The sequence below is a fragment of the Hemitrygon akajei genome, chromosome 13, assembly GCF_048418815.1.
Source record: "Hemitrygon akajei chromosome 13, sHemAka1.3, whole genome shotgun sequence".
Classification (NCBI taxonomy): Eukaryota; Metazoa; Chordata; class Chondrichthyes; order Myliobatiformes; family Dasyatidae; genus Hemitrygon; species Hemitrygon akajei.
The window spans coordinates 89,130,276-89,155,226 of NC_133136.1; the positions used below are offsets into that span (position 1 = coordinate 89,130,276).

Below are 24,951 nucleotides of genomic sequence, written 5' to 3' on the forward strand. Positions count from 1 at the left end.
TATCAGTCCATGTCTATCCAAATACTCATACTTAGAAAACCTTTTGATAACTTCCACACTACTGACGTCAGACTCGTTGTCCTGTAATTTCTTGGTTTCTGTTTAAAGGCCCATACAAACACTGGAGCACTTGGTTTTGCACCAAACCCCTACTGTGATATGAATTGTGGTAGACATTGCCATATGGTTTTGTAACCAGGAGCTATGATCTTTTAAAATAATGAACACTGAATAAATAAGTGTACAATTTAAATTATACTCTACATAAAATTGGCATGTGGCTTTTTTAAAAGTCAATTTGAAAATACACTGAGGAACAAGAATGCAAACTTTAGTTATGTGCTAAAGTGTAATTCATCAGCAGGTAGCCCAGTAGATATTTGTACCCTTCACTGAGTTTTGCTGGGTCAGAGCTTCCACTACTATGCTTATTCTGAGAACAGAATTGGAAGGGCAGAAGGTATGACTGGGTTGGAATTATCAAGCAATCACCCCCCTAAACTAAATTTAATACTCTTTTATCAGGAATTGTGCACGAGTGTGGGGATGCGCGCAGTGCCTGGAACTGAAGGTATGTGTGAATACACCTATGCCTAGTGTGCTGCCATGGATCTACATTTGCTTGTCCTGAATGTAAGAGTGTACACTTGTACGCCTGCATTTGAATGTGTCTGCATGTTCCTTCGTACATGTATTTGTGCCAGCGATGTGTGCCTTTGAATGCCTGCGCCTGCAAATGGGAGTGTATGTAGTTACATGCCTGCATCTGTTTCCAGATTTCAGTACAACTTGCTTTCAATTGAATGCAATTTCCTACTGGCTTCATGCAATTCAACCTTGACAATGAGCCTGCTGTAAAGGAAAACTTGCCTCCTTCACTTCTGTGGCTGACAATTTGTATTTCTATAGGTCGTTTAACAAAAGAAAGAAATCCAATATGTTTCACAGGAGTATCATCAAACAACAATCATCACTGAGGTAAGAAGGGAGATATTAGAAGACCGAAAATGGTCATTTTACAGTAGGCTTTAAGGAGGATCTTAAAGAGAGATAGAGAGTTAGGAAGAGAATTATATCGTGTTTGATTACGAAGAATCCATGATTCATTAAAGAGAGTTGGAGAAACAAAGTGTGTTCCGAGTTGGTAGTAGAAAGGAGAGGCAAAATCATAGACTCAAGATTGAGAAATTTAAAATTGGGTGGATGGCAGACTGGGTTCCGATAAACACTGGCGTAATACATCAGTGAATACTGGTGTAATTGTTGAGAGGATTGATACAGGTCAGCATATTGCCAGCAAAGGAGATGGAAACAGACTTTATCGCATCTCTTCACCTCTTCCTTCTTGTCCATCCACATATTGATCTCTCTAAATTTCATCATCTCATCTTTGTTTCTCGCTCTTCCACCACTTAACGACTCTCTAGCAGCTCTTTGCCTTCCTTTCTCTCCCCCCTTGCCTCTGCATATCTTCTGCAGAGTTTTAAACCATTTGCTTTTCTTACAGTATTAAAATAACATCTGCAAGGTTAACATAGCCAGGTCTTACCTTGCCCAGCCTGTGCACTGGAAGCACCAGGGTAGGACCAGGTAAAATCAGGTTTGGGCTCACCAGGGTAGGACCAGGTAAAAACAGGACTGGGCTAACCAGGGTAGGACCAGGTAAAAACAGGACTGGGCTCACCAGGGTAGGACCAGGTAAAAACAGGACTGGGCTCACCAGGGTAGGAACAGGTAAAATCAGGTTTGGGCTAACCAGGGTAGGAACAGGTAAAAACAGGACTGGGCTCACCAGGGTAGGAACAGGTAAAAACAGGACTGGGCTCACCAGGGTAGGACCAGGTAAAATCAGGTTTGGGCTCACCAGGGTAGGACCAGGTAAAAACAGGACTGGGCTAACCAGGGTAGGACCAGGTAAAAACAGGACTGGGCTCACCAGGGTAGGACCAGGTAAAAACAGGACTGGGCTCACCAGGGTAGGAACAGGTAAAATCAGGTTTGGGCTCACCAGGGTAGGACCAGGTAAAAACAGGACTGGGCTCACCAGGGTAGGAACAGGTAAAAACAGGTTTGGGTTCACCTGGGTAGGACCAGGTAAAATCAAGACTGGGCTCACCAGGGTAGGAACAGGTAAAAACAGGTTTGGGCTCACCTGGGTAGGACCAGGTAAAATCAAGACTGGGCTCACCAAGGTAGGACCAGGTAAAATCAAGACTGGGCTCACCAGGGTAGGAACAGGTAAAATCAGGTTTGGGCTCACCAGGGTAGGACCAGGTAAAAACAGGTTCGGGCTCACCTGGTTAGGAACAGGTAAAATCAAGACCGGGCTCACCAGGGTAGGAACAGGTAAAAACAGGTTCGGGCTCACCTGGGTAGGAACAGGTAAAATCAGGTTTGGGCTCACCTGGGTAGGACCAGGTAAAATCAAGACCAGGCACACCAGGGTAGGAACAGGTAAAAACAGGTTCGGGCTCACCTGGGTAGGACCAGGTAAAATCAAGACCGGGCTCACCAGGGTAGAAACAGGTAAAAACAGGTTCGGGCTCACCTGGGTAGGACCAGGTAAAATCAAGACCGGGCTCACCAGGGTAGGAACAGGTAAAAACAGGTTCGGGCTCACCTGGGTAGGACCAGGTAAAATCAAGACTGGGCTCACCAGAGTAGGACCAGGTAAAAACAGGTTCGGGCTCACCTGGGTAGGACCAGGTAAAAACAGGTTCGGGCTCACCTGGGTAGGACCAGGTAAAATCAGGTTCAGGCTCACCCTTGATTCATCAGCCAACACTTGCTGCCCAGGCCTGCAGGTGAAGAATGGCCACTTGGAAGTTATATGTGAAACTCCATCCCCTTTGCTAGAGAAAAAGGAAGTAAACTTCTATATTAGGTGTAGAAATACAAGGAGCGAGAGTTCAAAATTTGCAATTCCTAATTATAATAATTTTGACATCATTTATGGTTTGAGAGAAGGGGCATTGAAGAGTGGTGAACGATCTGAAAACTGTGCTGAGCTTATGAAATCTACAATAAATGTTAGCTTCTGCAGCAATGAGGAAACCCAGTCAGATATCCATTGAATCTTTCTGTTTCAGGGCACAGTGTCGATGCATGCTTTCTGGTTTGCTATGTACAGTATTTGAATTATTTGGGTGGTAATACTTGAGCAGTGATGGCTCCCTGAAGACTGATGTTTCAGGTACTAAATCTGAAGGATACAAAAGCCGTTAAGCAGATTTGTGACTACACACATGTATCATCACTGAAAACAGAATTTTACACAGATCTTTGGAACATTCCAGCTGCTGTACCCAGCTCTGGTTAGCATCAACACATGTTGTGTGGGAGTCCAGCGAAGACTTCACACATCAGATTGCACATAATCATTCCTTGGTTACAAACGGATAAATGCAATTAAAATGATACAGTACCTCTATCACTGCAACCAATCTATCAATACACTGAGGCAGTAAATAGCTGACAAAATGTTCAAATACTTGCCGATTTATGTAAAACATTCTTGGAGCTCTGGGCTTTTATGCTTCAGAAATGCTGCACTTTTCTTATGCTAAGTATTAAACATGACAGTTGGAATTTTCTTTACTCCCCTGTTTGGTGACACTGAGTTAAATCCCACCCACTTTTTCTTTCCACTACAGGGTATGTCTATAGGTTTATATTTGACTGTTTTGGAGTGGTATTTAAAACAGACCCACATACAGGCAGACATTTCACTGTGTCATTTAACGTGTTTCATTAAATTTTTTGTGAAGTGGGGATGCACGACTTCATGCAGCCCCAGTGAGCACACTTCTATTTCTATGTTCAAAATTGTTGCATGTTTAACTTTTCAGACTCTGGCAACATCATCTATGAAACAGCAATCAGGAATCAAAAAGGCAGTTTTCCCTTTACAGGTCTTCCTGGGATTACAGCAGGGTTCTGTTCCTGAGAACCAATCGTAACCAAAACAGTTCCTAATTTAGAAATAAAATGAAAACAGTGTAGGAGAGAGGATCACGGAAACAGCTGTGTTGAGCAGCCATCAGTTGGCCTCGTTGATTCACACAGTGAACAGCGAGCCCACTCGGCACTGCCAGCTCAACCCAGCCCACGTTTGCTCTGGTTTGGTGGAGGCACAGAGAAATATCCTGCTCTCACCTGGCAGAAGGTACTTGCAGCCATGCGGCAGCCAGCAAACCCATCCCCATGATTTCACCAGTCTTCCTAGAGCTGACTTGTATCTGCGGGCTGTTCATAAATGGGCATTTGTAACCTGGGGAGGGCCTGCGATTAGACTGATCTTTGCGATTGCACTCCCATCCCAAAAGTGAGAGAATGAACATGAACACAAGTTTGATCAGGTTGATTAGCACTGCATAGGAAAAAAGCTGTTTCATTTAAATGAGCTACTAGTTCCACTATTGACTAAATAGGAAAGCCAATGTAATTGTTTAAAAGTTTCAATGAAAGTTTAAAAGATAAAAACCCCAAAAGCCAATGTAATTGTTTAAAAGTTTCAATGAAAGTTTAAAAGATAAAAACCCCAAATGGAAACAACATCTATCAATGTGTAAACTCTCAGCATCAGATCCACAGGACATTAAAGTGCAACTTTTTACAGGAACTGATTCTATCTAAAAATACCCTGTTGAGGTGACACTGACTCTTGCTTGGCTGTAGTTGAACGGGTACTGGTAGTGGTATTATAACTGACCAGGGTTTCTGGATTTTGAAGGTGGCAAAGAGAGGCAGACAGGGGTTCTCCTTCTTCTTACAATGGGCAATCCAGTACAGGATCTCTTGGTCTACATGGCTTTGCAAGCTCTTTGAAAAAACTACCCCCATTCTTATTCTTTCCCACTGTCTTAGAAGCAGTGTGTGAATTTGTGGATGCCAGGTAAAGACAGTTTTCAGTGTCACAGGTATAGAAAAGCAGTCAATGTGGGCTCCAGCCTGCCTTTGTAGGAGGTGCACACGATATAATCGAGAGAATTACAGGCGGCATAACTTTTCATTATCTTTCAGAACATATTAAATGGAGTCTGCTTCCTGATTAATGCTTTACAGTGAGGCTGAATGCTCCAGTTATCTGCTGTCAATTCTAAAGGACTTTTTCTGAAAATGAAATCATTCCAGAGTCTGTTGCCATGAAGCTCCAAGGATCACAACAGATGCTAGTGAGCATTGTACAGGGGATCTGCTCTGAAGCTCTCCACTCAAGCATGCCACTAACATTCCTCACATACCACAGGCAGAAGCTTCGCCACAGTGTGCTGTTTCCTAGACAATCTACCCATTTTGAACCACACTTTGGCCCCTTTCTAAGGTACCACACAATTCTCTGGGTGGCCACTGCAGAAATTTCTTCCAGAGGAATTTCAAGTTTGTTGTCTCCCATTTTCCCAGCCGTGTGCAAAGCCACACAAGGAGCAAATGGTTTGTTGATTTTGACGCAGATTCAAGTGCTTTAAACTGGCATCACTGGAGAAAAATAAATAAGTTATACTTTTTCCAATATATAAGTCTTTGAAGAAAGGTCACCCACTCATTTTCATAATTAATATGTGCCAGCTTGTATTGCAAAAGAGGCATTTTTGAAAAAAAAACTCTTGGTTTATGATTACAGAACAAATTTAGAATTAGAAGCAGACTCTAGCAAGTAGCATTCTACTTTTCATTGAGTACGGGCAGGGGTACAGAAACATTTGACTAGATTTTGTTGAAGAAATAACAGTGCAAATAATTAACATTTATTAAATTGGAGATCAGTCAACAGTGTATTGAAGGAAAATGTACATGAATTGTAAATTCCTCGTTGCTGGCCAGTTTGTACTGTCAACTGCATCACGAAGTTACCAGATTTGTCACAAATCGAACTTTAGATTTGTCAAGTAAGTTACAGTGCCTATAAAACGTATTCAAAGTATTCACCCCCCCCCCCCCAGAAGTTTTCATGTTTTATTGTTTTACAACATTGAATCACAGAGGATTTAATTTGGCTTTTTGACACTGATCAACAGAAAAGACTCTTTTGTGTCAAAGTGAAATCAATTTTCTACAAATTGGTCTAAATTTATCACAATTATTAACCACAAAATAATTGATTCCATAATTACTCATCCCCTTCAAGTCAGTATTTAATAGATGCACCTTTGGCAGCAATTACAGCCTTGAGTCTGTGTGGATAGGTCTCTACCAGCTTTGCACATCTGGACACTACAATTTTTCCCCATTCTTCTTTACAAAACTGTTCAAGCTCTGTCAGATTGCATGGGGATTGTGAGTGAACAGCCATTTTCAAGTCCAGTCACAAATTCAAAATTGGATTGAGGTCTGGACTCTGACTTGGCCACTCCAGGACATTAACTTTGTTGTTTTTAAAGTTACTCCTGTGTAGCTTTGGCTTTATGCTTGGGGTCATTGTCTTGCTGGAAAACAAATCTTCTCCCAAGTCTCAGTTCTCTTGCAGATTGCATCAGGACTTCTCTGTATTTTGCTGTATTCAATTTACCCTCTACCTACACAAGCCCTCCAGGGCCTGCTGCAGTGAAGCATCCCCACAGCATGATGCACCCGCCACCATGTTTTACAGTAGGGATGGTGTGTTTTTGATTATGTGCAGTGCTTGGCTTACACCAAACATAACATTTAGTCCAATGGCCAAAAAGCTCAATTTTGGTTTCTTCAGACCACAGAACCTTCTTCCAGCTGACTTCAGAGTCTCTCACATGCCTTTTGGCAAACTCTAGCTGAGATTTCATGTGAGTTTTTTTCAACAGTGGCTTTCTCTTTGCCAATCTCCCATAAAGCCGTGAATGGTGAAGCACCCGGGCAACAACTGTATGCACAGTCTCTTCCATCTCAGCCACTGAAGCTTGTAACTCCTCCAGGGTTGTCATAGGTCTCTTGGTGGCCTCCCTCACTAGTCCCCTTCTTGCATGGTCACTCAGTTTTTGAGGACAGCCTGCTCTAGGCAGATATACTGCTGTGCCACTCTTTCCATTTCTTGATGATATTCAGTGACTTGGAAATGTTCTTGTATCCATCTCTGACTTGTGCTTTCAATAACTGTTGTGTGGAGATGCTTGGAGTGTTCCTTTGTCTTCATGGTGTAGTTTTTGCCAGGATTCTGACTCACCAGCAGTTGGACCTTCCAGATACAGGTGTATTTTTACTACAGTCAATTGAAACACCTTGACTGCACACTAGTGATCACCATTTAACTAATAATGTGACTTCTAAAACCAATTGGCTATACCAGTGATGATTTGGTGGGTCATAATAAGGAGGGTGAATATTTATGCTATCAATTATTTTCTGGTTTATATTTGTAATTAATTTAGATCACTTTGTAGAGATCTGTTTTCTCTTTAACATGAAAGAGTCTTTTTCTGTTGATCAGTGTCAAAATAAGGCAAATTAAATCCACTGTGATTCAATGTTGTAAAACAATAAAACATGAGAACTTCCAAGGGGGCGGGGTGAATACTTTTGAAAGACTCTATCTGTAAAATAACTGTGTGGTTATCATTATGATACAATAATTGTAAAACACTGTTGCTGACAATCAAGAATTAACCAAAAATTTTCTCTTCAGCCAGAAAGCTGTAGTAACAAATATTAAATCTCACTTGATAAGATTTAAATTTCTTAAGTAGAAATTTTGAGCATAACAAATTTTACATTTATTTTCTTTCTTGTCTCATTTTTCTCATCCTCATTACAATGTTTCCTCATTTCTTTTTCCCACCAGATCTGATTCCTCCTCTCTAGCCCACCCTCCTTTGGTCTTGTAGTTATATTTCAAACCCTAAACTTCATTTTTTAAAAAGTGACTGGTTCCTACTGTTCCTGAAAATCCCTGATATCCTGTTCCCCTAGCTGCATCATTGCAAACTTACAGCAAATTAATTAGGTGGAGTTTTTGAGAATTGGGATGTGCAAGTGTAGGTTAAACTCAAAAGGCTCACTGCAGCAAAAAGCTGCTGGGTCAGAAAATTTCAAAACACCAACAAATATTATTGAGCTTTTTAAAACTGGTGTTCATCACAATCACAAATGAGCTACTGAAGAACCAGTCTGCACAAAGTTTACTTCCTTCACTTGATTTACACTGAAGCACAATAAACTAATAACGTAAAAAAGATACAAAAACAATTATTTGAAATTTCTGCATTGCAACTTGCATGTTCTGACATTCAATTAACTTTTATATATTTCCACTCTGAACGCTGATACATGGTTGTTTCCGTTCCAAATACTTTCTAAATTCCCAGTCTCTCTCACATTTTAGGAAATAACGGGTCATTTTTACATTTGTGCCTTTTCTCAGGATAGCAGTACTCAACTGGAATCTTCCTGGTGTACTATCCAAAGTAGCTTACTCTTTTTAATCAGACAACCACTGCTCTCTGATTAATGTCCAGTGTAGATAAACGACTCAACTACCTTGGTAAAAAAAAATTCTGCTTTTTGATTATTTTTCTCCCTTTTTTTTAACCTTTTTATGCTAGCATCTTCCCCCTTCCTTTCCAGAACTGACGAAGGGTCTTAGCCTGAAATGTCGACCATTTATTGCTTTCCATGGATGCTGTCTGAACTGCGGAGTTCCTCCAGCATTTACTATGTGTTGCATCTGCAGAATTTCTTGTGTTTATTATTTTTTTTCTCTCTCTTAACCCTTTTTCTTCCCCACTCTGGTTCTCTTTCTCTATCCGAGTTCACTATTTCAACTTATTGTTCCTGGGTCAGTTCTTCCATTTCAGTTTCTTAGTCTGATTACACAGTTCCCTATCCTGGTTTCTGAGACCACAGATCTCCGTAGACAGAGTGCTACCATTTCCAACAACTTGTACTGCATAATAGTTGCATTTTACTGACATTTTACAGGCTGAGAATACTTGGCTGAGTGCAAACTCACATTCAACATCGGCAAGGTCAAGGAACTGATTGTGGACTTCAGGAAGGAGAAGTTGTGAGAACACACACCAGTCCCCATTGAAGGTCAGAGGTCAGCATTCTGACTGGCCTCATCACTGCTTGGAATGGAGGCTCCAACGCAAAGGAGCACAAGAGACTGCAGAGGGTTAAAGACTCGGTTAGCTTCATCATAGGCATGGCCTTCCTCAACATCAAGGGGATCTTCAAAGGGCAGTGCCTGCACCAGCTGGGACACGACCTCCTCATTTCTACCGTCAGGGAGCCTGTTAATTGATTTAGGAACAGCTTCTTCCCCTTCATCATCAGATTTCTGAACAGTCCATGAATCTATGAACACTATACTTCATTATTCCCTTTTTTGGCACTGTTTATTTATTTTGTACTTTAGACCCTAAGACATAGGAGCAGAATCATTCCATTCGGCTCATCGAGTCTGCTCCGCCATTCCATCATGGCTGATTTATTATTCCTCTCAACCCCATTATCCTGCCTTCTCCCCATAACCTTTGATACCGGATTAATCAAAAACCTATCAACCTCTGCCTTGAATATACCCAATGAACTAGCCTGCACAGATGTCTGTAGCATTTCTATGGTAACCACAGATTTACCACCCTTCTGCCGATAGAAATTTTTCCTCATCTCTATTTTAAATAGATGTCTCTCTAATCCGAAGCTGTGCCCTCTGGTCTTAGCCTCTCCCACTATAGGAAACATCCTTTCCATGTCCATTCTATCTAGGCCTTTCAATATCTGATAGGCTTCAATGAAATCCCTCTTCATTTTTCAAAACCCCTGCCAGTGCAGGCCCAGAGCCATCAAATGCTCCTCATACATTAACCCTTTCATTCCTGGGAACATTCTCTGGACTCTCTCCAATGCAAGCACATCTTTTCTTTGATAAGGGGCCCAACACTGCTCAAGATACTCCAAGTGCAGTCTGACGAATGCCTTATAAAGCCTCAGCATCACATCCTTGCTTTTATATTCTAGTCCTCTCGAAATGAATGCATTTGCCTACCTTACCACTGACTCAACCTGCAAATTAACCCTTAGGGAATCCTGCCCAAGGATTCCCAAATCCCTTTGCACCTCTGATTTTTGAATTTTCTCTTGTTAAGCAGCTTCATATGTGGCACCTTATCAAAGACCTTCTGAAAGTCCAAATAAACAACATCCACTGACTCTCCTTTGCCTATACTGCTTGTTATTTCCTCAAAGAATTCCAACAGATTTGTCAAGCAAGATTTCTCCTTTCGAAAACCATGCTGACTATGGCTATTTTATCATGTGCCTCCAAGTATCCCGAATCCTTATCCTTAATAATAGACTCTAACATCTTTCCAACCACTTAAGCCAAGATAACTGGCCTATTCCTCTTCCCACCCTGTCTCTTGCAAAAAGGCTATCCCCTTTTCACAATTCCTCCGTCTCTGCCTCATCTGCTCTCAGGATGAGGCTTTTTCTTTCCAGGACAAAGGAGATGTCTTCCTTTTTTAAACAAAGGGGCTTCCCTTCGTCCACCATCAACTCTGCTCTCAAACGCATCTCTCCCATTTCCCGCACATCTGCCCTCACCGCATCCACCCGCCACCCCACTCGGGATAGGGTTCCCCTTGTCCTTACCTACCACCCCACCAGCCTCCAGGTCCAACATATAATTCTCCGTAACTTCCGCCACCTCCAACGGGATCCCACTACCAAACACATTTTTCCCTCCCCCCCCCTTTCTGCTTTTCGCAGGGATCACTCCCTACGCGACTCCCTTGTCCACTCGTCCCCCCCCATCCCTTCCCACCGATCTCCCTCCTGGCACCTATCCTTGCAAACGGAACAAGTGCTACACCTGCCCTTACACTTCCTCCCTCATCACCATTCAGGGCCCCAGACAATCCTTCCAGGTGAGGCGACACTTCACCTGTGAGTCGGCTGGTGTGGTATACTGCGTCCGGTGCTCCCGGTGTGGCCTTTTATATATTGGTGAGACCCGACGCAGACTGGGAGACCGTTTCGTGGAACACCTACGCTCAGTCCGCCAGAAAAAGCAGGATCTCCCTGTGGCCACACATTTTAATTCCATGTCCCATTCCCATTCTGATATGTCTATCCATAGCCTCCTCTATTGTCAAAACTCAGGTTGGAGGAACAACACCTTATATACCGGCTGGGTAGCCTCCAACTTGATGGCATGAACATTGACTTCTCTAACTTCCGTTAATGCCCCTCCTCCCCTTCTTACCCCATCCCTGACATAGTTAGTTGTTTGCCTGTTCTCCATCTCCCTCTGGTGCTCCCCCCCCCCTCCTTTCGTTCTCCTGAGGCCTCCCGTCCCATGATCCTTTCCCTTCTCCAGCTCTGTATCACTTTCGCCAATCACCTTTCCAGCTCTTAGCTTCATCCCACCCCCTCTGGTCTTCTCCTATCATTTCGCATTTCCCCCTCCCCCCACTACTTTCAAATCTCTTACTATCTTTCCTTTCGGTTAGTCCTGACGAAGGGTCTCGGCCCAAAACATCGACATCACTTCTCCCTATAGATGCTGCCTAGCCTGCTGTGTTCTACCAGCATTTTGTGTGTGTGGCCTATATTTTCATTTCTTCTGCCTCCCTCCCTTCTTAGAGTGCAGTGACAGTTGCAATTTTCCATTCCTCTGGAACTATTCCAGAATCTAGTGATTCTTGAAAGATCATTACTAATGCCTCCACAATCTCTTAAGCTTCCTCTTTCAGAACCCTGGGGAAGTAGTCTATCTGGTCCAGGTGACTTATCTCCTTCAGACCTTTCAGCTTCACAAGCACCCTCTCCCTAGTAATATCAATGAGACTCTTGCACTTGTAGCATTCTGCTAGCATCTTCCATAGTGAAGGCTGATGCAAAATACTTATTCAGTTCCTCTGCCATTTCCTTGTCCCCAATTACTAGCTATCCAGCATCATTTCCCAGCAGTCCAATATCCACTCTCATCTCTCATTTATTCTTTATATATTTGAAAAAACCTTTTTGTGTCCTCTATTGGCAAGTTTAATGCCAAATTCCATCTTTTCTCTCTTTATGGTTTTTTTAGTTGCCTTCTGTTGGTTTTTAAAAGCTTCCCAATCCTTTAACTTCCCATTAATTTTTGCCCTCTCTTTTGCTTTTATTTTGTCTTTGACTTTTCTTGTCAGCCTCGGTTGTTTCATCCTCCCATTAGAATATTTCATCTTTGGGATATATCTTTCCTATGCCTTCTGAATTTCCCCCAGAAACATTAGCCATTGCTGTTCTGCCATAATCGCTTTTGGTGTCCCCTTCCAAACTTTGGCCAGATGCTCTCTCGTGCCTCTGTAATTCCCTGCACTTTAGTGTAATCTTGTTAAATCTAGTGTAATATTGTGATATTTAGCTTCTCCCTCTCAAAATGGAGACTGTATTTTATCATATTATGATCACTGTCTCCTAAGGAGTCCTTTATCTTAAGCTCCCTAATCAAATCAGTCCCTCAGCCAAGCATTAATCTGCCAAATCATCCTATTTTTGCCCTCATTTGTGTGTGGCACAGGCAGCAATCTAGAGGAGGTCCTGCTTTTCAGCTTTCCACATAACTCCCTAAATTCTCTCTTCAGGACTTCCTCCCTTTTCCTACCTATGCCATTGATCCCAATATATATCCAGACTTCTGGCTGCTCACCCTCCTCTTTAGAATGCTGTGGATCTGATCCGAGATGTTCTTGACCCTGGCACCTGGGAGACAACATACTACCTGGATGTCTGCTTTCTGCTCCTTCAACTATGGAATCCCCCATCACTATAGAAATCCTCTTCTTTCCCACCCCTTCCTTTATGAGCCATGGAGCCAGACTCAGTACCAAAGACCTGGCTGCTGCAGCTCACCCTGGTAGGCTGTCACTCTCCCCAACAATATCCAAAGGGGTATACTTATTATTGAGGGTAACAGCCACAGGGGTACTCTGCACTAGCTGGCTATTCCCTTTCCCCCTCCTGACAGTCACCAAGGTACCGGCCTGCTGCAACTTAGGGGTGACTACCTTCCTTTAGCTATCTATCACCTCCCCATTCTTCCATATCAGCTGAAGGTCATCCAGCTGCATCTCCAGTTCCTGAACACTGCCTCTAAGGAGCTACAGCTTGGTGCACTTCATGCAGATGAAGTTATCAGGGAGACTGGAGGTCTCCCAGATTTCTCACATCTCAGACACAAGACATACCACTATCTCCAAACTCATTCTCAGTGCACTAGCTACATACTAACAAACAAAAACTTACTAGAAACTTACTTATTTACTCAAAACATCCACCTGTACTTGCCCAAGCCTGACCACTCTAACGCTGGCCCACTCCAACAATGGCCACTCCGCTTACATCTCCCTTCTTTTTATTGGCCCTGTACTGATTGCTTTATAGTAACTTTATGTTTGTGTATTGTACTGTTCTTGCAAAACAGCAAACTTCTTGTCATATAAGACAGTGAAAATAAGCCTGATTGTGATTCTGGATAGAATAAATAAATTAAATAAAAGGCTTCAGTTGACATACAACAGAAGGAGAACATGGATGGCTTCCATACAACTTAAACAATATAATATGGCACATAACCACCATTGTTAGTTTGCACTACATACAGTGTATCTCTAATGCAAAGCATTAAAAAATGCAGTAATTTAAGTTTGCTGACAACATCACTGTTGGTGGCCCAATCACAGGTGGTGATGAATAAGAATATAGGAGGAAGATTCAAATTATGGTTGAGTGATGCCACAACAACAACCTCTTCACTCATGTTAACAAAAACTAAAGAGCTGATTATCAATTACAGCAGTAAGAAACCAGAGATCTATGAGCTGGTCCTCATTAGGGGGATCAGAGGTGGAGAAAAGATCAGTAGCTTTAAATTACTTGGCATTATCATATCACAGAATCTGTCCAGGGGCCAGCACATTAAGTGCCATCTCAAAGAAGGCATGACAGTGCCTCTACTTTCTTAGAAGTTTGCAAAGATTTGGCATGTCACCAAAAGCTTTGACAAACTTCTATCGATGCACAGTGAAGAGTATCCTAACTGGTTGCATCCACAGCCTGGTATGGAAACGCCAATGCCCAGGAACAGAAAAGACTAGAGAAAGTGTTAGATATAGCCCGGTCCATCACTGGGAAAGCCCTCGCTACCAGTTATCAAATTTACATGAAGTGCTGCCACGTCAAAGCAGTGTCCATCATCAAAGACTGCCACCATCCAGGCAACGCTCTCGTTTCACTACTACCATCAGCAGAAAGGCCAAGGTTTCTTAGGTTGCAAGCCAAGTTCAGATACAGTTATTACCCGAAAACTATCAGGCTTCTGAACCGGCGCGGATAACTTCACTCACTATATCTCTGATCTGATTCTACAACCTCCAGCTTCACTTTCAAGGACACTTTACAACTCTTGTTCACAAAACTGTTCCTTTGGCACAATTTGTCTTGTTTTTCACATTGGTTACTTGTTGTTCTTTATTTTTGGATAGTTTTTCATAAATTCTATTGTATTCCTTTATTTTCGTATAAATGCCTGCAAGAAAATTAATCTCAAGGTAACATACAGGTATATGTACTTTGATAATAAACGTTGAAGCACCGTATACTGATACCTCTACGCTGTTTCTGTGGCCATAGTACTTGCTAATGCAGTTCTAGCCCAGCATGTGAGAAGTAACACACGAGGGAAATTAATCAACCTGTTTCGCCCTGGAGAGCACAAACACTGATACTTTGGATTGGAAAATCAAAACAAACAAATGTCTGTTTAGTTACTTGAATCACCTTTACAACCTTCCATGTTCAATAGCTGACAGTTTTATTTTGATGGATTAATACAGCACAAGAGCAAAGTGTTTAAACAGACCAGAGTTTCTTTCAGGGGAGGGATGGGTGCAAAGCAAAGCAAAATCCTACCCAAGTGATGTTTTGATAAATCTTTATAAATTACTGGTAGTGTGTCCAGTTCTGCAAATCACCCTTTAGGAAGGATATTGCAACACTCCAAAGAACACAAAGATTTCCCAGAACGATACTTAGAACAGAGAAAGAAAAGGTGTAATAAAAATAAGAAAGGAAGAGTTCAGTTACAATTTGTGACTAGAGAAACAAATAAAAAATATGTTTCATTAGTAAAAGTGTCCATAACTGGATAATACAGATTTAACATAATTGGCAAAAGGTTCAGTGGGATAAGAAATTTCTTGTAAGTGTTTCTCCCACTTTCTCCAAACCCAATGGTCACTCAGTTGGTCCCCAGTTATGCCTGACTTTTCATTGGCTATGTGGAACAAACCTTCCCTGGTGATGCTTCCCAACTCCTCCTGCGATACACTGATGACTGCATTGGTGCTGCTTCATGCACCTATGTTGAGCTCGTCAATTTCATCAACTTCCACCCTGTCCTGAAATTCACTTGGTCCATTTCTGACATCTCTCAATCTTCACTCAATCTCTCTGTCACCAACTCTGGGAATGTTTTCATGATAAACTTGAACAAATTAAAAAGAGGTAGGAAGATTTTAGAAGGGAACTCTATAAGCCTAGGCTTACAGCAAATGAAGGCAACGTCATCAGCTGTAGAGTGATTAAATTTAGGAGCAGTCCAGAAGCCGGCTTGGGTGGACCTCGATACTTGGAGAGTTCTATGCTTGGAGGAGATTACAAGGAAGGGATGGAGAGATCTGAAAACAAAAAAAGCATTTTAAAACCTTCATCAAGGAGCAAGGAATTGGATGAAAATGCAAGTTAAGACTCCTGCCAGAGTTTACAGAAGGTAGAAAGTTTGAAATAAGACAGAAAATGTGTAAATATTCAATAGGCTTGGCAACATTTGTGAGAGAGAAACAGGATTGATATTTTAGGTCCATTACTTCCCCTCCAGTTCTGACAAGAGTTCACTCCCGTAATCACAGGACTCTGCAGAGAGTGGTGCAGACAGCCCAGAGCATCTGTAGTTGTGAACTTCCCATGATTCTGGACATTTACAAGGACAGGTGTGTAAAAAGGATCTTTGAGGACCCAAATCATCCCAACCACTATCTATTCCAGCTGCTACCATCCGGAAAACGGTACTGCAGCATAAAAGCCAGGACCAACAGGCTCTGGGACAGCTTCTTCCACTTGGCCATCAGACTGATTAACTCACGCTGATTTGAGTGTACTCTATATTACATTGACTGTTCTATTTATTATAAATTATTATGATTGTACATGACACATTTAGATGGAGATGTAACATAAAAAATTTTACTTATCATGTATGTGAAGGATGTAAGAAATAAAGTTAATTCAATTCAATTCAATTCACTCTTTTTCTCCACAGATACCTGGCCTGCTGGGTAAATCGGCACTTTCTCATTATTTCACATTTCCTAGTTCTTGTAGAAAAAGGGAGGCAGGCTGACTCTGTTAGAAGCGCACAGTGTAGAGATAACAAATATCTGAGTGAAACATTTACCAGAAGAGCTGAGGTAGGGGTAGAGTTCGTAAAATGTACAGCAGCGGCACAAACAGACAATGAGAGCATAGTTATGTGATTGGAGATGAGTGTGACTTTAGTAATAGTTTCATTTAACCCCAGGGACAGGGATGGAGAAGGTGACACATAAAATTAAAACAGGAAGTACTAGAACATTCAGCAGTTCAGAAACAGAATGAGTGCTTCAATTTAAAGACTTGTCACACAAGGTGCTGAATTAAACATTAATTGTTTCTTCCTTCACAAACGCTGTCTGATCTGTTGTGTATTTCTAGAACCTTCTCAGTCCTGAAGAAGGGTCTCAGCCCAAAACATCGACAGTTTATTCACATCTATAGATGCTGCCTGACCTACTGAGTTCCTCCAACATTTTGTGTGTTACTTTCTAAATCTCTCAGATCTCTCCATCCCTTACCTTCAGATTTCCAACATCTACAGTTTTAAAAAAAAATTTCAATTGTTGGAGAAGTGCAAGTGGCAATTACTAAATTCAGGTGTTTTACAGTTTTCTCAGGAAAATGTCACAGAAAATTAATCTGCAGTGAACCAAGTGAACAACATGCAACAGTCTTTGTGAATCACAGTTGCACAACGTAAACCATGTTGCCCTGGGAGCGAAGTAAGGATTACTTACTTAGATTTCATCCTTCGGGCTCCCCAAATGACTACATTCCCCCAAATAGGACAGCAACCTTCCAACTAAACACAACCCCATGAGGGCCAGGTGCAGACCCCTTGAGCCTTTTATCATGACAGTCCTTCAAATCATTTCCCTCGCATTTCCTCCTCCTTTCACCAATTCATGGCAGCTTAGCTACTTGCCATCCTGACTCTGTGACTCAGTCTTATCGCCTCTGAGATTTGACGCTGATCCTTGTGGAATATTCTCCTCTTCCTTCCAGCTCCCATTCTATGTAAAGTACATTCCACCCTCAACATTATTCTCTGAGACCCAGTCCATTCTCACCACAAAGTGCCCAACCTTGTACCAGTGCCAACAGGGGCAGACTGAGAGTCAAGAAAGCTGCTACACCCTTTCAGTGGACTTGGGCATCAGGGAAGTGTGTAGCAGGGTTAGTGACAACGTAAATGGTGAACAGAGCCCTGCTTAACGTCCAACATCCAGATTACTTTCTTGGTATTGACATTTGCTTGGCAGAAATTTCTGCCTGTGCATTTGTTACATCAGTATGCACTGGTTTAGAGACAGTGGAGGCAGTGGGGAGGGAGAGTTGGGATGGCCAGCACTCAGGTGGAACTGATGCTGAATTTTTAGATGACCCTGTCTAGAGACAAGAGCAGAATGAGAAACAGGGGAGGTTGAAGAGAGATCTTTAGCGAACACTGGGTAAAGCTGCAGGAGAAGCAAAGGGAGGCTATGGTGGTGGTACAACTGTTAAATTATTAGAGTAGTAGTGGCAGCTGTGCAATTTCAATTCAGATTAATGATCTGGAATTTAAAAAAAACTAACCAGCCTTCAGTAATGGATGACAACAAACCACCAAACCATAAACATAGCTGTTTATTGACATCCTTCAAAGGAAGAAGTCTGCTGTTCATACTCGGCCTGGCTCCACTAATATGACTGACCCTTAAGTAGCCTCTACAATGACCCAGCAAACCACTCCGTTCAAGGATAGTTACAAATACGAGGTCTGGGGCATGTAACATCTTGCCACAGGTGACCAAATCCCCAAAACGTGAAAAAGAGACAAACCTTTGCAGGACGTTTTCTGACTATCACTGGATAGGTGAGAACAGTGTGAGGTGACAACGGACCAGTTGGTTGAACAACGGAGAGGGATCACGCACAACGTATATTACTATAATCCAGAATATTCAATTTGAAAGAGTCAAAAGTAGTTTCTAAAAGGGATTGGATATATGAAAAAAAGAAATATTTGTGCAATTGTAATGTAACAGACTACTTGTGGAATGGCAGCAATACATAACCATTAAAAGAAAAATAAATTCTTGCAACTTTATTACTGAAGTTTTAAGGCCTTAATGCAAATATGAGTTATTTTTCACACAAAATTGGACCTAACTGGTAAAACCAACAATAACTGTCCTTCTCCACTTGAGGTACGTTAGGGGAGGTTTGAGATACTCCCATGTCAGGCTGGATCAGAACAGCAGCTTTCCTCCCCTGACCAACACCAGATGAGCTTTACCAACATTCCAGATGTTTCATGCCAGTCACCTAGTCTCTTGTCACTCACTTTTACAGATATTTGCTTTTTCTTGAATTCCACATTTTTAACTAATACAGTACTGACATTCTTCAGACACCAGCTTGATATCCCTGCATCAATAGTCTATGCTTCTGAATAATTAATACCATAGAAGGCATAGACTATTGATACAGAGGTATTTGTTGGTATCATTACTGCACGGTAAGTTCAAACTATTGTCTATTCACACAAGTGATGATACAGGGAGTTATCCAGTCAGGCAGAGCAGGCCACTAGTGCCCAGGTCTGATTCCCAGACTGTGCCCAGCTAACCAAGCAGGCCAGGAGTTTCCAATTCTGATCATCCTGCGGCCTTTGTACAAACACGGATATCAGGACCGGGCAAATCTACTGTCGACGTTTGCATATTAATAAAGACCAGTTAAACAACATGCCTAGCACTCACAGAATCTACCTCAGCAGAGAAACAATAAGAACCCAAGAGGAGAAACTGGTTTAAAAATTAGGCATGTGTGACGGCTCAGTTAAAAAAAAATCCGTAGTTAAACCAGCTAGGGTAAACAGGTTTGGATTTTGCTGTTGCAGCAATTAAGAATTGTTGTTTTCAGTTTCATACTTACTGTACAAGTTACATTAAAACTACAGATTAAGAGTGCATGATACATTGGTCAGCAGGGAATTACACCGGGCTGCTCTAATGCATAAGGTTACAAGTGGTTTCTCAACAAAATTCTCAGTGATCACATGCAGTTTCTTTCCAACTGAAAATGCTACGTAGACAACAAAGGGGCATAAAATAATAAAAAAAACACAATAAAATCAGAGTTCAAATAAATAGACTGTGCACAGAGAAACCTATCTGTAAAATGATAACAGGTAGAACTTAGTCAGCAAGATCAGCATTATAAACTGCCCCAGGCTCTTTTTGGAATGTGGACAAATAAAATGTGAATATGCAAGAGGGGTCAGGGCAGTTGAGTTTTAAGGAAGAACTTGAAAGGAGTAAAGACAGGTAAGGAGATTAGGGAGAGTGCTGGCAGCAAACTACAGGTCTACCAGTAAAACGGATTAAATTCGGTTTAATCAACACATGAACATATCGTACTTGTAATCTGAAAGGAACTAATGATGTCATTAAAATCCATCAGACAAAATCAATTGCCAAAATGAGAACTGGTCGGTCAGTGATTATCGATGAACCAACAGAGTGGATGGATTTGGTAATCGGCCTGACAAATTTGTTACTGCAGGTACATACCTCACACATGGCTTGTGAGTCAGCAGGCTAACGTAGAGAGATATGCCTCTTCCATGTCAGACACTTTCAAAGAGTTTCCCAGCAATGATTAACCAACAAGGGAGCTAAAGAGCCTCCAGTAAAACTGAATTTTCACACGAGAAAAGCTCCCGAGCAAGCAGCAAGGCACAGACAATCTCAACAAGAACACCTTGCAGCAAGTGAGTGTGATCAGACAAGCAGAAAGCTGTCTCAAATTACTTTACTCCTACAAACCAATCACAACTAATTTGACCTGAAACTATGAAGTCACTGAGTACTCTCCTACACTGATGGCCAGTTTCAGTGTGAAAGCAAATACCACCTGATACCCAAATGACTTAGCAAAATACCCAGACTTTGCCAAAACTTAATTATAATAATTGGCTTAAGGCAGTATCAGGAAATGTTTCATTTAAGTCACAGATTTAAACATACTGAAGATTGGTTTCATTTTTCCCCCACTGATCTAAAACTCCACCCTTCTTTCACCATGTGAACTTATAAACAATATCTGTTCCTTCCTGTGATGCCAAATCTGATGAAAGGTAACATTGTGGGAGCAATTCAGCATTTACCACAGGTATTCAGTGACAGCACAGGTAATACACGGGAAAGGTTCTGAAGCTGAAAGCAGCAGCTGAATCTCGTGACCAACAGAACTATACTCCCACACTTCAATAGACAACAGGGCCATATTTCAGAAATCACGACCTGGAATAATTGGGAAAACAGATTCCAAAATCGTAGAAAAGTCACAGCATCAAAGAGTGCCATTTGGCCCGTCAAGTCTGTACGAACAATCTAATTCATCCCACTTCCCCATCTACTGCACAAGCCCTACAACTACTTTCTTTTCTAGTGTTTGAACAGCTCCAATATTGAATGCCATGCTTGAATCATCCTTGATTTTAGCCCTTCCAGTGCATGACAAGCACTCAATGCAATGGTTAATCTCGTCATTGCATGTGTTCATATACGTACCTGCGGGGATGGCGAGAAAGCTCAATTTTAAGTGCTGACCGAACAACTTGCTCTGTAAAGAAGCATTTCCCTCAAGCAGCTTCTGATCCTTTTGCCACTCTGGTTCCTTGTTTTTGACCCTTTCACCCAAGGGATCAGCTTCGTCCATCTACTCCATCTATGACTTCCACAGCTTCAGAAGATGCCTGTGATATTGCACGAATACCCACTCAGCACCAACTTTCCCAAAAATAAATTGGAAATTCTTGAAGGGAAATTTGAAGGAAATTCTGCAGCAATATGAAGAAAGAACGGGGAGAAGTGGAATAATGAAGTGGCTCTGGTTAAGAACGGGCTAAAGGTGGCATCTGTCATTCAGGACCCAACCCCCCCGCCCCCAAAATCACCCAGGCCATGCCTTGTTCTCATTGCTACCATCAGGAAGGAGGTACAGAAGCCTGAAGGCACACATGACGATTCAGGAACAGCTTCTTCCACTCTGATATCTGAATGCACATTGAACCCATGAACTCCACCTGACTACTTGTTTATTTCTATTCTTGCACTACTTATTTAGTTTACATATTTTATATATATAGTTCCTGTAATTCACAGGTTTTTCCATCATTATATATTGCAATGTACTGTTGCCGTAAAAACAACAAACTTGATTAATCTGGTTCTGATTCTGAATCCATTTGTGCTTAAACTGCCACACAGAACATGCTCTTCAAGTTTACTACAGAGGGCCAACTGGTTCAGTGGTGTGCTGCAACATGATTTATTATGTTTTTATTGAAAAGGATGTTTGGATTTCTGAGGCACAGGTGGGGGTGAGTTGGGGGGAGAGCGTGTGGTCACATAGTTTGCCAGATTGGCAAAGGTTGAAAAAAACAACACACACATTGTTCCCAGTCCTGAGCGCTGCACAGTGTTCTCTGCCAGAGGTGCATGTAAGTGGCGATTTCATGGCAGGAAGATTGACATGGTTACAACAGTCCTCTCTGTCAAACGATGCCAGGACATGGATTGTAGAGACTCACAAATGGTGATTGACTTCGAGATGCCGATGCCAGCTGAACCGCTTTCTGGCTTCTTCTGCCACTTTCAAAAGAACAAGTGAATGCAAGAATTAGAAATACCAGGCCACTCAGCCCCTCAGGCTTGCCCCTCTGCCTCACAAACCCCACACTCCCCTGATGCTCCTAATATCCAAAATTCTATCGAGCCCTTTCTTAAATATACCCAATAACCGAGTCTCCACACCCTTCCATGAATGATTCAGAATCCGCTGGATGAAGAAGTTATCTCCTGTCGCATAGGAAGGAATAGAGAGCCTAGTAACAAGGAGTCATGACAACAACCTTTCTTTCATTGTCAGCATAACAAAAGAGCTGGTCATTGACTACAGAAAGCGGGGCAGTGTACATGTTTCTGTTTACATCAATGGTCCTGCAGTCAAGATGGTTGAAAGCTTCAAGTTCCTCGGAGTGAACATCACCAATAGCCAGTCCTAGTCCTACCACATGGATGCCACAATCAACAAGGTGCACCAACAACTTTACTTGCTCAAGAGGCTAAAGAAACGTTGTATGTTCTCTTCGACCCTCACCAACTTTAATAGATGCACCATGGAAAGTATAATATCCAGATGCATCAGAGTTTGGAATGTCAACCGCTCTGCCTGAGACCGCATGAAACCACAAAGAGTCGTGGGCACTGCTTAGCACTTCATGGAAACCAGCCGCCCCACCACGGACTCTCAATGTCCTGGTAAAGCAGCCAACATCGTCAAAGACCCCACCCCACCCTAGCTTCCAAGATGTTATTCACACATAATGTGCTTCACAAAACTAACTTAGAAGGAGCTGGTATGATAAAACAGCTCACCACAGGATAGGAACAATAATCTCAGAAAGCATGAATATCTTTAATTTGAGATCACAAGGTAGCTCAGACAAAATATCTTCAGTACTGTGTCACAAATAATGAGTGGCGACCTTTGTGTAGATCCCCCTCGAGATGCAATTATTTTAACCAAGAGCCTTTCAAATATATATCACTGGGCTTTATGGAGTACCACGCACTGCAATCTGCTTCAAATATACCATTCCCAGAAGACGGAGAAAAATCTTTTTGCTCGTACTGATAACATTGCTATGAAATGGTTTGTTCTGCATCATGTTGAATCTTTGCTTCACTATCCTTTCCTGAGCCATTCTAATTACTAATCACTACATTAAAATCCTTTGAAAAATCTTACATACCAAGGCAGTGAAAGGTTTGAAACACCATTTCATTGACGGGCCTACAAAAGATGTAAAAGTATCCAACAGAACACCTTCTGCAAACTGATCGAAACACTAGTTGTACTAACACAGATGGAAATTGCTTCCAAATTGACCAATCAATGTCAACGCTAACTGAATACAAAATTTGTCTTCAATGTCAATATTTTTCAGGTATTGTAAATAGGACAGAGTCTCAATTTGGCACTGGAAAATGTATACTGGGATTTGACTGAATCCTGTTAGCCATCCACAAATGACAGTATACAATATATCAGTATGCATAACACATCAGTTCTACAAGATATAATATACAGGGTGGAAACTTAATGAACAAATAACAGAATATTTATAAAGTAACTCACAACCAGATAAAGGCTTAGATACTGTTTATTTACTTTCACCTCCAATCCACATTACATCAGTTGTGGCTCAAACACTTGATGACTGTACAAATGAAGAATATATTACAATTGTGGAAAACACAGGGCAAAACCATTCTTAAATGCCTGCTTGTAATTATAAAAGGGAAATTAATGTTTCTGTACAAAGTTTTGCAAAATGGTTATCAGTTTCTTCAGTATCTTGTCTTTGCTGCAGGAGTAACATTATTAAGGGTAAATGTTGTAGTTCAATTAAACTAATCAATGATTAAGATACTTTGCAAAAGGTAGTCAATTAATCGTCAGCAATTGACAGTTGGGGAGGGAGCACCTTTTAAAAACCATGCATTAAGCCACATCCTTTGACACTGAATACATCATCAAAGTTAAGTTCTTTGGTTATGTGACTGGAAGAAGGTACCTGCTAGTGAGCACATTCAAGTACCACATCACAATGTGCTTTTTTTCCCTTCCTTTTCCTATTAACATTCCCACTAATATGATTTTTAAACTCAGCAATTTTCATTGTCATAAGCAAATCTGACTACAATCACAGCAATGGTTCTTGGAACAATCCTGCCTATTCATTACTGCCTAGTCCTTTGAGAAAGTACCTCTCTTTCATCAGGTGTTTCCTGCTCTTGAATGGGATTCCTGTGTCAAAACCTGCTTCCTGATCTGGGAGTGAAATTGAAGAATGCCTTCTCCCCACAGATTCTGTCAGCTTTATTCCATCAAAGGACTCACAGAGAATATTTGCAGACATAAATAGTAGGAACAGAAGGACATGGTGATTGCACAGGTTATTATTTGGATTATATCTTTCAGACCAGTCTCAAAGGGAGACCAGCTGTAATCAAGGGTCCTTTTCTGTGGGTGTTAAGTCCATTTGTGTGTCACCTACAATACAAGACAGAATGAGAAATATCTTGCAGCTTGAGTATCTCTGATCAATGCAGAATGGAAAAAAACTGAAGTTTATATCTTCTGAAGTGTGGGTGCAACAATAGTTGTTTGGATAAATAGATACAAAATTCTGCATTTTTGCAGACAGGATTGATGAAGACCCATGATACATTCAGATGCAAATGTTGCATCGTTCAATCTGACCAATTTGGAATAGCGTCACATTCTGTATGACAACTTTCACCGTTAAGGAATAGGCAAGTGATGTATGGACATGGTCACAATACCATATTAAAAGCTTTGTGATGTTATGAAAAGTAACTGGTGACTTTTACTGCATACTCATCTACGAGGAACTGGGAGTTCCGACATTATTATGAGACCTCTCTTTAGAAAATATAAACCTAGAAGCATTCTAATAAGAATATAACAACACAAAAAAACCCAGGACTCGGCCAAATGGTCCTTTGAGCTTGCCAATCTAGCAGAACAAGGGTAAATTTTAACACC

At 41.6% G+C, this 24,951-nt stretch overlaps 1 protein-coding gene across 5 annotated transcripts in view; it reads right to left on the bottom strand.

Annotated features, from left to right (window-relative positions):
* Positions 1–24,951, bottom strand: part of shroom3 (shroom family member 3) — a 416,299-nt gene that overhangs the window by 144,391 nt on the left and 246,957 nt on the right. For 2 of the 5 annotated variants that reach the window (XM_073065050.1, XM_073065049.1), the window contains exon 1: positions 19,884–20,059. The exons of the other annotated variants lie outside the window; for them this stretch is intronic. The gene's annotated coding sequence lies outside the window, so the exon portion shown is untranslated. Of the gene's footprint in view, positions 1–19,883; positions 20,060–24,951 lie in introns of those variants that run through there. 5 annotated transcript variants of the gene reach the window in all.